This window comes from Panthera leo, chromosome E2 (genome assembly GCF_018350215.1).
Source record: "Panthera leo isolate Ple1 chromosome E2, P.leo_Ple1_pat1.1, whole genome shotgun sequence".
In the NCBI taxonomy this organism is placed as follows: domain Eukaryota; kingdom Metazoa; phylum Chordata; class Mammalia; order Carnivora; family Felidae; genus Panthera; species Panthera leo.
In genome coordinates, this window is record NC_056693.1 from 35447431 (window position 1) to 35461261 (window position 13831).

General features: G+C 39.4%; 1 pseudogene; it reads left to right on the forward strand.

Moving 5' to 3' along the window:
- The first annotated feature begins 5460 nt into the window (after window positions 1-5460).
- LOC122207739 overlaps window positions 5461-13831 on the forward strand; it is a 51020-nt pseudogene continuing 42649 nt past the window's right edge.

A 13831-nucleotide genomic window follows, 5' to 3' on the forward strand; every position in this document is an offset into this window, starting at 1 on the left:
CCCCCCCCCCATGCCTCCTCCATCTTCTCTTTTGTTTGTAATCTTGAGGGAGTTATACAAGTGTTGAAGAGCAGTTTAGAAACTCATGATTACAACAGCTGAGGGAAGAGTCCTTTATGGTGATATCAGCTGTCCAGAGATTTCTTGTTGCTAGTGAGTGGTGTAGTCTTCAGACTAATCCTACCAAATAAACTTGGCTGTGTTTTACTGATCTGTAGCCACCCTTGCTTCCTGTCCATTTTCCTACCTTTGTTTTCCACTTCCTGTTGATTGTATGAGGTGTAGTATATCATTCCAATAAGTTCTTGTAAGTTAGAATTGGTTCCTGAGACATGTAATCAAGAATACTGGCTGGTAGACTGAATAACGGCAGTGTCTGTACTTGCTTACCTGACTATCCTTATTTGACTTATTCTATAAGAACTGATTTACATTCCAGCTCTTAGATGGAGCCTTCTAAGGCTGCCTCATTTCGTGTTGATTTTATGTTCCTTGAGTTTACATGGCCTTACACTTTTTAACATTTTATCATGTCACGCCTTGTAATTTTTTCTACCTCTTTGGTTAGGTTCATTCCTAGGTATTTTATGGTTTTTGGTGCAGTTGTAAGTGGGATAGATTCCTTGATTTCTCTTTCTGCTGCTGCTGCATTATTGGTGTATAGAAATGCAACTGATTTCTGTACATTGATTTTATATCCTGCGGCTTTGCTGAATTCATATATCAGTTCTAGAAGTTTTTTTGGTGGAGTCTTTTGGGCTTTACACGTACAGTATCATGTCTTCGGTGAAGAGTGAAAGTTTGACTTCTTCCTTGCCAATTTGTATGCCTTTTATTTCTTTTTGTTGTCTGATTACTGAGGCTAAGATTTCCAGTACTATGTTGAACAACAGTGGTGTGCCTGGTAATATTTTCTAACCGAATTAAGTTAATTTATTTCAAATTCCTAATTCCATCAAAAGTCCCTCAAGGGCAAGTTCTCTCTCCCACTGTCTCATGCTCATTTTCGTTCTTTTCCTTTCTCCCAGATAGAACTGTGGAGGCTGAGCACACCACAGATTTGAAGTTCAGAAAATTATTGTTTTTCTTTAATTGATGTGTGTCAGAGTGCTTTGTTGATTAACAAAAAATTAAGCCTGTGTAACCCTGTGTGGGAGATGATTATAGTTGGCTTTGTAGCTCAACTGAACAAGGACCATAAGAAACTGGCAGGCTTGAGCATGGACTCTAGAGCAGACAGAGCTGGATTTGATCTTGGAAATTTGTAACTTCTATCTCTGTGACCTTAGACTGGCTTTAATTTGTTCACTCATACATGGTTTGAACAACACTTTCTTTCCAGAATAGATAAGAAGATGAAATAAAGTAATAAAAATAATGTAAAGCCCCTAAAGCACATACCGAGAACTCAGTAAATTTTGGCCTTTTCATTGATGAATGTATTTATCATCAAGCTGATACATGGTTTGTCAGAAAATTGAGTGCTTGGAATGAATTAATACAAGTAAAATATTAAGGCACCTGCAACTCTTGATCTCAGGGTCATGAGTTCAAGCCCCACGTTGGGTGTAGAGCCTACTTAACATATTAAAAGCAACAAAGTGAAAATTTTACTGTCCTTCAGCCCTTATCTACCTGAAGTAAGTATTTCTGGGGTCCTGTAGGTAAAAGGTTGACAAACTAGGACATTTCTAGGAATGAAGAACTAGGATATTGGAGAGTTGCACTGTGGAGAGTGAGTCTTGATTTATGTTGCCCTTAGAAGTAAGACCAGAAACGATGGGTGCTGATTACAGTGAAGAAGATTTTAGGACATTAGGAAAGACTTTCTCACTTGATTGTATGAACACTGAATGGGCAACTGGAGATGCTCAATTAGAAACTGCATTAACACTTGGCAAATGCATGGTACTCTTTCTGCAGATTCTCTACTTACCTGCATGACTGCTCATTATGTAGAATAAACAGTTCGCTGGAATCATGAAATCCTTATGGGCCAGTGCACCTCTGGAAATTGTCCAGCACAAATATTTTAGATGTCTCCCTTTCACTTTTCAGACTTTCCTGATTGTATGCAATCCTGAGTCAAAGGGGCTTATTTGAATTGTCATATGGTGCCCTGTCCCCTCACCCCCACCCCTACCTGCTTCCCTCAGTCACATGTATTTACACAGGAGTGTGTTTGGAATCCAGGCTGCATCTCAGAACAATGGGCTATATTTGCCTTGTTTACTGACATAACTATGCATTACCTCAGAGTCTGCTATCATGCCTGGCCAGGGTGTTTTGTGGGAATTGCCAATAAGATGACTTCTGCACCTGCTGGTGTCACTCACCCTTTAACATGATGGAAGAAAAATGTTGAAAATGCTAAGATGCTTGTTACTCTACATCTTGGGCTGTCTGTGGATGGGGCCCATTATTGGAAACTGCTTTCTGATTCTACTAAAACTGTCTCCACTCTAAAGTAGCCTTCTATCATTGCTTATTTTCCTTCTCCATCTTCAGGGTCAGCATTTCTTTGCCCATGTAAAATGGGGGCAGGCAGAGGAACTCATTTATTGGGCATTGTGTTAGGTGTTTTATATCTGTTATCAAATTCAGAGCCCTAGTCCACTCCACGTGGAGTCTTTGTGACTCCCCATTCTACAGCTGGGTGTCAGTGGAGTTGAGTAAGTTGCCAAAGACACAAATCTAGTAGGTGGTGGAGATAAGCACACATATTTTCTGATTATACATAGAAGAGTCAATTTTGCTTGCCACTAAATACTCCAATATGGGAATCAGATCCTCTTTAAAACAAAGCCTACACCCAATCATCAGTTCAAATTTATTCCTTCTTTTTGTGATAAACATTAGTAGATGACTTAGCCTGCTTAAAAAGACCTAAAGAAGCGCACCTGGATAGCTCAGTTGGTTAAGTGTCCAACTCTTGATCTTGGCTCAGGTCATGATCTCACAGTTTGTGAGTTTGAGTGCTCTGTCGGGCTCTGTGCTGGCAGCATGGAGCCTGCTTGGGATTTTCTCTCTTCTTTCTCTCTCTCTCTCTGCTCCTTCCCTGCTTGCTGGTGTGCTATCTCTCTTGCTCTCTCTCAAAAATAAATAAATAAACATTAGAAAAAGAAAGACTTAAAGAAACTTACTTTTGATCCCTAGGGCCCCCATGGGTCATCATTTGTTGAAGGAATAAGGGTGTGTGTGTGTGTGTGTGTTGTGTTGTGTTGTGTGTTGTATGTGTGCATGATTTCAGCTCTAAGTTTCCTTCTTTGTTAGGTGTTTGAAGCTCAGAGAGGCCAAGCAGCATGATCCAGATCAGTTTTCCCATGTGTATGACAGAATGCTCATCTCATCTGGATTAAGTGAGCTATATGTTTAAAGCACTTTTCACGTACTAGATGTTTAAAAATATGCATTAATGTTCCTTTGTTGTAACCACCTTTATAAACGTGTGTATTTTTCTTTTCTTTTTTTTTTTTTTTTTTTTTTTTTTTTTTTTTACATTAAGACACTCTGTTAAAATATCAGGTATGAAATACAAACAGGGAAAATGTTATTTTTATAATAAATTTGTAAAACTATAGGGCTCTTCAGATTTTTTGTTTCATCTTGTATAAGTTTCGGTAAATTGTTATTTTCAAAAAATGTATCTGTTTCATCCAACTTGTTAGATACATTGGCATAAAGTTGTCCATATATTCTCTTATCATTCTTTAACATCTTTATACATCTGCAGTGATATTTCCTCTTTATTCCTGATATACATATAATTTATGTTCCCTCTCTTTCTTTTTTTTTCCATTCCCATCACTCTTTTTAAAAATTAAAAAAAATTTTTTTGTTTACTTATTTTAAATATAATTTATCATTCAGTTAGCTAACATACAGTGTATACAGTGCTCTTGGCTTTAGGTGTAGATTCCCATTATTCATCGCTTACATACAACACCCAGTGCTCATCCCAACAAGTGCCCTCCTCAATGCCCATCACCCATTTTCGCCTCTTCCCTGCCTCCCCTCCCCCACACGCCATCAACCCTCAGTTTGTTCTCTGTATTTAAGAGTCTCTTATGCTGAGAACAAACTGAGGGTTGATGGGGGGTGGAAGGAAGGGGAGGGTGGGTGATGGGTATTGAGGAGGGCACCTTTTGGGATGAGCACTGGGTGTTGTATGGAAACCAATCTGACAATAAATTTTTTGTTTTCCAATATATGAAAGAGTCTCTTATGGTTTGCCTCCCTCTTTGTTTGAAACTCTTTTTTTTTTCCCTTCCCTTCCCCCATGGTCTTCTGTTAAGTTTCTCAAGTTCCACATATGAGTGAAAACATATATCTGTCTTTCTCTGACTGATTTCACTTAGCATAATACCCTCCAGGTCCAGCCATGTTGTTGCAAATGGCAGGATTTCATTCTTTCTCATTGCCAAATAGTATTCCATTGTATATATAAACCACATTTTCTTTATTCATTCATCAGTTGATGGACATTTGGGCTCTTTCCATAATTTGTTGAAAGTGCTGCTATAAACATTGGAATACATGTGCGCTATTAATCAGCACTCCTGTATCATTTGGATAAATTCCTAGTAGTGCTATTTCTGTGTTGTAGGGTAATTCTATTTTTAATTTTTTGAGGAACCTCCACACTGTTTTCCAGAGTGACTGTACCAGTTTGCATTCCCAGCAACAGTGCAAGAGGGCTCTTGTTTCTCCACATCCTCGCCAACATCTATTGTTTCTTGAATTGTTAACTTTAGTCATTCTGACTGGTGTGAAGTAGTATTTCAGTGTGGTTTTTGATTTGTATTTTCCTGATAATGAGTGGTGTTGAGCATCTTTTCATGGGTCTGTTGGACATCTGGATGTCTTCTTTGGAAGATTGGGCTTCCTCAAAAGCCCAGTTTGGCTAGTTTTCTGTCCTTTATGTGTTTTAGTAGCTTGATATGTGTCCTGCACTTGTGAGCACTATATTGAAAAGAGGTCATACACTGTCCAGGGTCTGGCCCTTCAGGAGGTGTTTTTGGAGTGTGTTGTGTGCTGTCTGTTGTTGTGCTTTATCTCCCTACTTATAGTGGTGGTTTGGACCTTCCACTGGGTGTGCTTTGATTTGTTTGTTGAAGTAACCCTGTAAAATATTTAAAAAGAGAGGGGTGGTGGACGAAGCCTTATCCCATACAAAGAAAGAAATGACAGGGCAGGGAAAAAGAAAAGAAGAAAAAAAATATTGACCAGGCAAAGAATAAGAGAAACTATATGGCTTAATTCAGAGAGAGACAGGAAAATAAAGAAGGAGATACAGAAGAGTAAAAAGAATAGATTGATAATGTCTGCTTAAACAAACCAACAACCAAAATAGAGAAGGGAAGAAATAAGAGGAAGAAAAGGAATTGAAAAATATATATATAAAATAAGAATTGACCAAGAATCAAATCAGAAGATGCAAAGCCACTGGACCGATACCTGATGGTGCCTTGGAACCGGGGGCTGCGCTCGTCTGGAGGAGGGTCTGCCGGGCGTGGTCAGTGTCAATCTCTGGCCGGTAGATATGCAGTTACCAGGCACAGAGGGGGGTGGTTTGGTGTAGGCAGGTTCCACCTCAACTGTGGGCCTGCTGTCCTGATCCTTGAAGCCCCACCTTATTGGTAATGGGGAGAAAAATGGAGACACCCCCGGTCTTTCCTCCCCGGATTGGGTGACCCAAACCACTCTGTTCAGGCCGTCCTCACAGTAATGTGTGGGCATGAGTTAACCTCACTCCAGTCACTCGCACGTCTCAGGCACTCACCTGGGATTCAAACCCTGATGTCTTAAAGGATCCCGGTCCATACACCCTGGTTCTGGGGTAGTGCCACTCTGCCCAGACAGTTGACAAAGGGCCTTTGGCTGGTGGGTGCCTGCAGGGTCTTTTGTCCTTGGAGAGGCTATATACCTTCTTCCCACAGCCCTCAAGGGATGGTTCTGCTCTCTCCATCTGTGCCTCTGAGCTGGCTACCAAGCCCAGGGCTGCCCCTCCCCCTCCAGGCACATGTGTAGAGCTGCAGGCCCCAGTCTGAAGAAAGCCTTGCAACTCTGGATTGAGTTAGAAATTGATTCTTTCTCCATTTTTTCCATTTCCTGGTCCATGGTTTTTCTTTTGTTCAGATACAATCCTACACTTCCACAGCCTCTCTTTCTCTTCCTTTTGTCTCCCCACAGAAGGAGATCCTTCCCCTCTGTGCCTTTGCCACCCATTTTATCTCTCCCAATTTGTAGTCACACACCTATGGCCTGCCAAGTTGTCCCCACGAGCCCCTGGAGATGTTTCTGTCACTCTGCAGCCCGGATTCCTGGAATTTGAAGTCTTCTGGGTTCAGTACTGCTGTGTTTGAGGGACGAGGGAACTTTAGGTCCCCTCTCTACTCCTAAACCTGTGTATTTATTTATTTTTTAATTTAATTTGTTATTTTTTAAAGTTTACATCCAAATTAGTTAGCATATAGTGCAACAATGATTTCAGGAGTAGATTCCTTAATGCCCCTTACCCATTTAGCCCATCCCCCCTCCCACAATCCCTCCAGCAACCCTCAGTTTGTTCTCCATATTTATGAGTCTCTTTTGTTTTGTCCCCCTCCCTGTTTTTATATTATTTTTGTTTTCCTTCCCTTATGTTCATCTGTTTTGTCTCTTAAAGTCCTCATATGAGTGAAGTCATATGATTTTTGTCTTTCTCTGACTGACTAATTTCACTGAGCATAATATCCTCCAGTTCCATCCACGTAGTTGCAAATGGCAAGATTTCATTCTTTTTGATTGCCAAGTAATACTCTAGTGTGTGTGTGTGTGTGTGTGTGTGTGTGTGTGTGTGTGTATACTACATCTTTATCCATTCATCCACCGATGGACATTTGGGCTCTTTCCATACTTTGGCTATTGTTGATAGTGCTGCTATAAACATGGGGGTGCATGTGTCCCTTCAGAACAGCACACCTGTATCCCATGCATAAATGCCTAGTAGTGCAATTGCTGGGTCATAAGGTAGTTCTATTTTTAATTTCTTGAGGAACCTCCATACTCTTTTCCAGAGTGGCTCCACCATCTTGCATTGCCACCAACAATACAAAAGAGATCCTCTTTCTCTGCATACCTCCCCAACATCTGTTGTTGCCTGAGTTGCTAATGTTAGCCATTCTGACAGGTGTGAGGTGGTATCTCATTGAAATTTTGATTTGTATTTCCCTGATGATGAGTGATGTTGAGCATGTTTTCATGTGTTGGTTGGCCTTCTGGGTGTCTTCCTTGGAGAAGTGTCTATTCATGTCTTTTGCCCATTTCTTCACTGAATTATTTGTTTTTTGGGTGTTGAGTTTGATAAGTTTTTATAGATTTTGGATACTAACCCTTTATGTGATATGTCATTTGCAAATATCTTCTCCCATTCCGTCAGTTGCCTTTTAGTTTTGCTGATTGTTTCCTTCACTGTGCAGAAGCTTTTTATTGTGACAAGGTCCCAGCAGTTCATTTTTGCTTTTATTTCCCTTGCCTCCAGAGATGTGTTGAGTAAGAAATTGCTGAGGGCAAGATGAAAGAGGTTTTTGCCTGGTTTCTCCTCAAGGATTTTGATGGCTTCCTGTCTTACATTGAGGTCTTTCATCCATTTTGAGTTTATTTTTGTGTATGGTGTAAGAAAGTGGTCCCGGTTCATTCTTCTGCATGTCGCTGTCCAGTTTTCCCAGCACCACTTGCGGAAGAGACTGTCTTTATTCCATTGTATGTTCTTTCCTGCTTTGTCAAAGATTACTTGGCCATATGTTTGTGGGTCCATTTCTGGGTTCTCTATTCTATTCCATTGATTTGAGTGTCTGTTCTTGTGCCAGTACCATACTGTCTTGATGATTACAGCTTTGTAGTATAGCTTGAAGTCTGGGGTTGTGATGCCTCCTGCTTTGGTTTTCTTTTTCAAGATTGCTTTGGCTATTTGGGGTCTTTTCTGGTTCCATACAAATTTTAGGATTGTTTGTTCTAGCTCTGTGAGAATGCTGTTGTTACTTTGATAGGGATTGCATTGAATATGTAGATTGCTTTGGGCAGTATTGACATTTTAACAATATTTGTTCTTCCTATCCAGGAGCATGGAACCTTTTTCCATTTCTTTGTGTCTTCTTCAATTTCTTTCATAAGCTTTCCATAGTTTTCAGTGTATAGATTTTTCAACTCTTTGGTTAGATTTATTCCCAAGTATCTTACGGTTTTTGGTGCAACTGTAAATTGGATCGATTCCTTGATTTCTCTTTCTGTCGCTTCATTGTTGGTGTATAGGAATGCAACCGATTTCTGTGCATTGATTTTATATCCTGCAACTTTGCTGAATTCATGAATTAGTTCTAGCAGTTTTCTGGTGGAATCTTTCGGGTTTTCCATATCGAGTATCATGTCATCTATGCAGAGTGAAAGTTTGACCCCCTCCTGGCCAATTTGAATGTCTTTTATTTCTTTGTGTTTTCTGATTGCAGAGGCTAAGACTTCCAATACTATGTTGAGTAACAGTGGTGAGAGTGGACATCCCTGTCTTGTTCCTGACCTTAGGGGGAAAGCTCTCAGTTTTTCCCCATTGAGGATGATATTAGTGTTGGGTTGCTTGTATATGGCTTTTATCATCTCGAGGTATGTTCCTTCTATCCCTACTTTCTTGAGGGTTTTTACCAAGAAAGGATGCTGTATTTTGTCGAATGCTTTCTCTGCATCTATTGAGAGGATCATATGGTTCTTGTCCTTTCTTTTATTGACGTGATGAATCACATTGATTGTTTTGCGGATATTGAACCAGCCCTGCATCCCAGGTATAAATCCCACTTGGTCGTGGTGAATAATTTTTTTAATGTATTGTTGGATCTGGTTGGCTAATATCTTGTTGAGGATTTTTGCATCCATATTCATCAGGGAAATTGGTCTATAGTTCTCCTTTTTAGTGGGGTCTTTTTCTGGTTTTGGAATCAAGGTAATGCTGGCTTCATAGAAAGAGTTTGGAAGTTTTCCTTCCATTTCTGTTTTGTGGAACAACTTCAAGAGAATAGGTGTTAACTCTTCCTTAAGTGTTTGGTAGAATTCCCCTGGAAAGCCATCTGGCCCTGGGCTCTTGTTTTTTGGCAGATTTTTGATTACTAATTCAATTTCTTTGCTGGTTATGGGTCTGTTCAAATTTTCTATTTATTCCTGTTGCAGTTTTGGTAGTGTGTATGTTTCTAGGAATTTGTCCATTTCTTCCAGGTTGCCCGTTTTATTGGCATATAATTGCTCATAATAGCCTCTTATTATTGTTTTTATTTCTGTTGTGTTGGTTGTGATTTCTCCTCTTTCATTTTTGATTTTATCTATTTGGGTCCTTTCCTTTTTCTTTTTGATCAAACTGGCTAGTGGTTTATCAATTTTGTTAATTCTTTCAAAGAACCAGCTTCTGGTTCTACTGGTTTTTTTTTTTTTTTTTTTTTTTTGGTTTCAATAACATTAATTTCTGCTCTAATCTTTATTATTTCCTGCCTTCTGCTGTTTTTGGGTTTTATTTGGTGTTTTTTTTCTAGCTCCTTAAGGCGTAAGGTTAGTTGGTGTATCTGAGATATTTCTTCCTTCTTTAGGAAGGCCTGGATTGCTTTGCTGCGTCCCTGAGGTTTTGGGTTGTGGTGCTATCATTTTCATTGACTTCCATATACTTTTTAATTTCTTCTTTAACTGCTTGGTTAGCCCATTCATTCTTTAGTAGGATGTTCTTTGGTCTCCAAGTATTTGTTACCTTTCCAAGTTTTTTCTTGTGGTTGATTTTGAGTTTCATAGCACTGTGGTCTGAAAATATGCACGGTATGATCTCGATTTTTTTGTACTTACTTATGGCTGATTTGTGTCCTGGTATATGGTATATTCTGGAGAACATTCCATGTGCACTGGAGAAGAATGTATATTCTGCTGCTTTAGAATGAAATGTTCTGAATATATCTGTTAAGTCATCTGGTCCAATGTGTCATTCAAAACCATTGTTTCCTTGTTGATTTTTGATTAGATGATCTGTCTATTGCTGTGCGTGGGGTGTTGAAGTCTCCTACTATTATGGTATTACTGTTGATGAGTTTCTTTATGTTTGTGATTAATTGATTTATATATTTGGGTGCTCTCACATTTGGCGCATAAATGTTTACAATTGTTAGGTCTTCTTGGTCTATAGACCCCTTGATTATGATATAATTCCCTTCTGCATCTCTTGATACAGTCTTTATTTTAAAGCCTAGATTGTCTGATATACGTATGGCTACTCCGGCTTTCTTTTATTGACCATTAGCATGATAGATGGTTCTCCATCCCCTTATTTTCAATCTGAAGGTGTCTTTAGGTCTAAAGTGGGTCTCTTGTAAACAGCATATAGATGGGTCTTGTTTTCTTATCCATTCTATGGATATCCATTTTCTTATCCATTCTATGTCTTTTGATTGGGGCATTGAGTCCATTGACATTTAGAGTGAGTACTGAAAGATATGAATTTATTGCCATTATGATGCTTGTAGAGTTGGAGTTTCTGGTGGTGTTCTCTGGTCCTTTCTAATCTTTTGTTGCTTTTGGTGTATGTGTGTATATATATATATATATATATATATATATATATATATATAAATGTACACATATATATGTGTATATATATATATAAATGTACACATATATATGTGTATATATATATATAAATGTACACATATATATGTGTATATATATATATAAGTGTACACATATATATGTGTGTGTGTGTGAGTGAATATATATATATATACACTTCATCTTTTCTCCCCTCAGAGAGTCCCCCTTAAAATTTCTTGCAGGGCTGGTTTAGTGGTCACAAACTCCTTTGATTTTTGTTTGTCTGGGAAACTTTCTATCTCTCCTTCTATTTTGAATGACAGCCTTGCTGGATAAAGAATTCTTGACTGCATATTTTTCTGATTCAGCACACTGAATATATCCCACCACTCCTTTCTGGCCTGCCAAGTTTCTGTGGATAGGTCTGCTGCAAACCTGATTGGTCTTCCCCTTGTAGGTTAGGGACTTTTTTTCCCTTGCTGCTTTCATGGTTCTCTCCTTGCCTGAGTCTTTTGTGAGTTTGACTGTGATATGCCTTGTTGATGGTTGGTTTTTGTTGAATCTGATGGGAGTCTTCTGTGCTTCCTGGATTTTGATGTCTGTGTCTTTCCCCAGGTTAGGAAAGTTTTCCACTATGATTTGCTCACATAACTCTTCTACCCCTATTTCTCTCTCTTCCTCCTCTTGGACCCCTACGATTCTGATGTTGTTCCTTTTTAATAAGTCACTGATTTCTCTAATTCTTAAATCGTGCTCTTTTGCCTTAATCTCCCTCTTTTTTTCTACTTCATTATTCTCTATAATTTTGTCCTCTATATCTCTGATTCTCTGTTCTGCCTCATCCATCCTTGCCGCTGCTACATCCATCCGTGATTGCAGCTCAATTATAGCATTTTTAATTTCATTCTGGCTATTTTTATTTCTTTTATCTCTGCAGAAAGGGATTCTAATCTATTTTCAACTCCAGCTAGTATTCTTATCATGATTCTAAATTCTGGTTCAGACATCTTGCTTGTGTCTGTGTTGGTTAAATCCCTGGCTGTCGTTTCTTCGTGCTCTTTCTTTTGGGGTGAATTCCTTCATTTTGTCATTTTGAAGGGAGAAAAGGAAGTAATAAGAGAGAAAAATTGAAATTGAAAAAATTAAAATTAACAAAATATTAAAAATTACACACACACAAATCGAATAGATGATGCTAGATCCTAGATGTGTTTTGGTCTAGGTATAGAAAGTGGTTTGACAGATTAGAGAAACAAACAACAACAACAAAAAAAGGGGGGGAGATAAAAAAAAAAAAGGAAATCGTTTGAGAATTTGAAAAAATGAATACACTAAAGTAGACTAAAATAAACAAAAGTAGAGAATATAGGAGAAAGAAAATTTAGAAACATATTTTAATAAAAATTAAAAAGAAATATGCATTTTTTCATTTTCTGTATTTAAGAAAAAAAGAAAAAAAAAGATTAAAAAAGAGAAAAAAAAGAAAAAAAAATCATTTGGCAATTTGAAAAGGTGAATACAGTGTAGTAGACTGAAATAAAATGATGGGAGTAAGATAGAATTTGAAAAAATTTACATAAAAGCAAAACATATAGTAATAAAAATTAAATAAAAACATTTTTAAAAGAAATTGAAAGTAAAAATGAAGTTGTTCTGCATTCAAGAAGAAGAAAAGAAATGAAAAAGAGAAAAAAGAAAAAGAAATTATTTGAAAATTTGAAAAGGTGAGTACACTGAAGTAGACTAAAATAAAATGATGGAAGTAAAGTAGAATTTGAAGAAATTTACACAAAAGCAAAAAATACAGTAATAAAAATTAAAGACATTTTTAATAAAAATTGAAAATAAAAATGAGTTTTTTCCCTTTCTGTATTTAAGAAAAAGAAAAGAATTGTAAAAGAGAAAAAGGAAAAAGAGAGAAAAAAATTGAATAGATGAACTTGCTAACAGATTGAAGTAGGACTGAAATTGCTTCGTTTTCCCCTAGAGGTCAGTCCATGTAGTTCTTTAAAGTCCATAAATTAAGCCGGCGGTGAGGTTTGTGTTCTTGAAGAGCGAAGTTGGCCCAGTTGGGCCAGGCTCGGTGTAACAGCTCCGCTCTCCCCTAGATGGCGCTGCTAGCTTACTGGGGTGGATTGTTGCAGTGCTTGTAGTTGCACATGCGCAGGAGAGGTGAAAAATGGTGCCATCCAGCCACCGCATCTGTTCTCCCGGATCAGCAATCAAACACTGGTCCTCCGCCTTCAGCTCTCATCCACTCCCCGCTTTTCCACTCTCCGTGACCAGGCCCCAGGCAGTACCTCTCTCCCAAGTTTTGTCTCAGATGCAGCTTTTTTCCCTGGCCCCTTACTTCCGAAGGACTGCGGCTTTGACCCGCTCCGCTCCTCTGCGGGAGGGTCTGACCGAGCAATGGCTGAATGAGCAATGGCCGAATGTTCCTGCACCCAGGAATGCCTGCTGGAACACGCTGTTGCCAGTGCCCCAAGACTGCGGCCAGGTGCCAGCCTGCCCCCCCCCCCCCCCCCAACCTCAAAATCGCGAGACAGTGTAGCCTCAGCGTTTCAGGGACCATGGAAAATCGCAACACACATCTGGCACCAGGCTTCACCCTCAACAACCTTGCCCCAGCACCAGTGAATGTGGCTGCCTTCCGGGGTCTGCTGGGACCAGGTGGCTTCAACAGTCTCTACCAAATGTCCTTCTAGCAGTGGAACCGCTCTTCCCCGTGTGGCCCGAGAACCTCCCGGACCCCACTCTCTTCTTGGGGAATCACCCTTCCCACCAGAGCACCGCCAGGTATTGAGCTGTGGAGTTGGAGCCTTTGTGCTCCCCTTGTTTACAGTCTTAATGGAATTTAAACCCCCTCCTTTCTCTTTTCTCCCTTTTTAGTTTAGTCCCTGTGGCTGTTTCCAATTTTCCACTTTCTCTCCAGCTGCTTTTGGGGAGGGGTGCTTTTCCTGTATGATCCCCCCTCCCCAGTCTCTGGCCTCTCTCTGCCCCCAAAACGTGTTCCCTTCCTTTTGGGGCTTCTTGCTCCCAAAGTTTAGCTCTTCATGTCGCGTACCTGCTGAATTCTGTGGTTCAGGTTGTGCAGATTGTTGTGTTAATCTTCCAGTCGGTTTTCTAGGTGTGTAGGATGGTTTAGTGTTGGTCTGGCTGTATTTCATGGGCACGAGACACATAAAAAGCTTCCATGCTGTTCTGCCATCTTGGCCTATATCAGGTAGTATCGACATTTTAGCAA